This window comes from Musca domestica, unplaced genomic scaffold (assembly GCF_030504385.1).
Source record: "Musca domestica strain aabys unplaced genomic scaffold, Musca_domestica.polishedcontigs.V.1.1 48, whole genome shotgun sequence".
NCBI lineage: Eukaryota > Metazoa > Arthropoda > Insecta > Diptera > Muscidae > Musca > Musca domestica.
Genome location: NW_026712340.1, coordinates 2,460,418 through 2,464,223, shown reverse-complemented (window position 1 = coordinate 2,464,223; position 3,806 = coordinate 2,460,418).

Sequence of the window (3,806 nt, the reverse complement as noted above, 5' to 3'; positions counted from 1 at the left end):
TGGTCTTTGTTAGTATCTAGAATTAAGATATGGAAGTTGTTTGGGAAATGCGTCCGATATTTGTACGAAAAGTAGTAAATGCTAAATTTGGTATGGGGTGAGGAATAGGGATGGAATCATCAATTTGATATTGAGTTCCCTGTTGGTATCTCGAGTTGAGATATGGAGATTATTTGGAAATTTGTCCTATTATTATACAAAAAGTACTAATTTTGGTATTGGGTGCAATTTCTCAGTTTGATATTGAAGTCTCTGTTGGTATCTGAGATTGAGATTTGGCGGTGGTCTTGGAAATGGTTACTATAATTGCAAGAAAAGTACTATATAGTATAATATTTGGAAGGAATAGAGCTGAAATCCTGAAATCTCATATTTAGGTCTCTGTTAGTATCTGCAATTGAGATATGAAAGTGGTTGGCGAATGCGTCCTATATTTGTACGAAAAGTACTAAATGCTACTAAATTTGGTATGGGGGGATAGAGATGGCATTTTCAAATTTGAAGTTGGTATCTGGAAATGAGATATGGAGGTTATTTTGGAAATGTGTACTATAATGGTACGGTAAGTACTAAATTTGGTATTGAGTGAAGAGATAGGGCTGAAGTTTTCAAATTTCATATTAAGTTCACTGTTGGTATCTGAGTTTGTGATATGGAGATTATTTCGAAAATGCGTACAATTATTGTTTCGTAAAGTTTTAAATGCTTCCATATTTAGTATTGGGTAAAGCAATAAATCTGAGATTCTGAAATTTGATATGGATGTCTCTGTTTGTGTATATAGTTGAGGAAAAGGTGATTTTGGGAAATTCATTAAAAAAACATACGAAAAGTGGTGCTGGAATAGAGATGGAATTCTAAAAATGGGGATGGAGGTCACTGGATTTAGATATGGTGGTGGCCAATTTTTATTGTGAAAATACATAGAAATAGTTTCGGCCAGGAAAAATTGGATGTGGAATCATGGTGCAAGGGGTTTATCTAATATGTTCTTCGGTAAACTTCAAAACGAATGATTATGCCCTCAGCCATATATAGATCATTTGAGACGTCATCAAAATAACGGTTTTAGACCCTAGGTCTCTTTGGACCGCATTGCATAATGGTCTATTCCTTCTGAACGTAGAACGAATCATAAATTTTAAGTTGAACTTCTCGCCGACGAAGTAGCAGCACTTGCTAGTCTTAAATTAATACTTTTAAAACCTGTCCTGAAATTTGTTTTTAGTGTTCAATAGTGCATATTTTCTAACCACAGCTTTTTTGGATGGTATGCCAGTATAAGTGGACGATGATGACATTGAACTCGTTCTCAGGTTTGTTAAAAAATATTTTAATTAACCAACTTTGGACCCAATAGGATGCAAGAGTTATGGTGTTACAGTGGATACAGGTAACAACGGGAGAATCAATAGAAAATTTTGTATCGAACCGGATATCTGAAACAAAGTAGCTGCCTCTTGTGAAACATTAATCGCTACCAGAGACTCGTGGATCGACGGATTTCTAAAACAAATTCGACTGGAAACTGTTGTTATACAGACGGCTCAGTGCTAGGGGAGAGAGCGGGACTGGAACTCATCTGTACAAGATATAATGTGCAGATAAAAGCATATGCAGGGCATGCGGGGAAGATGACGAAACACATTGGAAAAGTTTATCTGCCTATGCCAAGCGTCTGCAAATATCAGATCCCAATTCTTAGAGAACAACTCTATACCAAACCTTAATCAGATCATGGTAAACGATATTAAACATTTAAGAAATTTCATAAAGGCAACTGAATTTAAAATATAACAGACTGTAAACTGTCCGTCTTCTTCGAAAACTCCTTAGACTATAGCGCATAAAAGGCCTATACTGGCTTAAGTGTATGCCCAACAGGGCATGCGGCGAATTGTTTCGCCCCTCTTTTGAACCTAACCTAATCTATAGTGGGCCCTGTCCAAACCAAGAGATGGACGGAAATTGTTAGATCGATTCCAAATGATCTGGAACGGATTTCTTCCAAAGAGATATGAGGTCGCAACTCGTTATTTCGATAGAGGCTGTTTTTCGATAAAATTAATATTTTTTTATGAACTTGTATGGAATGGACAACAAATTATAGAGACCTTCAAAAGACATTTTACAGGTCTTTTATTCCATATTAAAATTAAATCATTTTTGAAAGAATGAATTGTTTTTGGCCTGCCAGAGTCTTTTATACTTGACATACCGAATGTATTTATACCCTACACCACAAGGTGGTCAGGGTTTTATGTCTTTGTGCCTTTGTTTGTAACAGGCAGAAGGAAACGAGATAGACCCATAGTTCCTTTTGATGATCTGCATAGAATCACATTCTGAGTCGATTTATGCATGTCCGTCCGTCCGTCTGTCCATGTATTTTTGTAAACAAAGTACAGGTCGCATTTATTGCCCGATCCAGATGGAATTTGGCAAAGATCTTTTGTTTGGCCCAAGGACGAACCCTATTGAAATTGGAGATAATCGGTCAAAATTTAGATATAGCTCCCATATATATCTTCGTCCCATTTGCCTTTTATTGTGCACCAAACGTGTAATATCAGCCCGAATTGTATGGAATTTTGCATATACACCTAAATTAGGCCTGAAAATATGTATGCCAAATTTGATCGAAATCGGTTCAGATAGAGCTATCGCTCCCATATATATTGTTCATCCGATTTGTTATTTTTGTCCACCGCCGGCGTAATATGCACTCTGTAACAACAATATTTGGGGAAATATATCAAATACAGCTCAGAAATACATTTGCTAAATTTTATCGAGATCGGTTCAGATTTGGATATAGCTCCCATATATAACTTCGTCCGATTTACCTTTTATTGTGCACCAAACGTCTAATATTTGTCCAAATGGGATGGAATTTGGCACTTACGACCGAATTGAGTCTTTGATTCTCCCATTAAAAAGCTAGTATGTCAAATTTGGTGAAGATCAGTTCAGATATAGCTATAGCTTCCATATATATTATTCATCCGATTTTTTATATTTGTTACCCACAACCGTAATATGCACTCCGTAACAACGATATTCAGGGAAATATGTCAAATACAGCTCAGAAATATCTTTGCCAAATTTTATCGAGATCGGTTCAGATTTGGATATAGCTTCCATATATATCTTTATCCGATTTCAAATTAATTGTGCACCAAATGGGTAATACAATTCCGAATTTAAAAGACACAAATGCTTCGGCATATTTAGTCCTTTGAACTTTAACTTATAATTATAATCATAGCGTGTATGATTGAATTCTCCCATAAAAACTTTTAATTGTTATGTGGAGCTCTACTTAATTAGCAAGGTGGTGTAGGGTATCATAAAGTCGGCCCCGCCCGACTTTAAGACTTTCTTTACTGGTTTTATTTTTGTATCTTGCCTTCTTTGAAATATTTCAACTTCCCTCTTAAATCACCTAACGAATTTATTAAAAAAAAATATAAATATTTATTCTAAAATTCCATGACATTCAACAAATTTTATCGCATGTGGGTGAGGAAATCAAAATCACAGACACACACACACACACACACACATTTTATATTTCACTGTGCAAATTATTTCTCCAGCTAGCAGCTATCCATCCATCCATTTATCCACACACACAATCCGTTCGCTGCTGTAACCCAACAGCCTGAAAAAGCCTTGATAAGAACCCTGCCATTGCCCATATCAAAAGCAGCAGTCGTCGCTGGGTACAAACGCCAAAGCGTGAACCAAATTAAAAAAAAAAAAAAAACTTCAACTAGTTTTGGCATTCCAATTTTAGTCTCGCT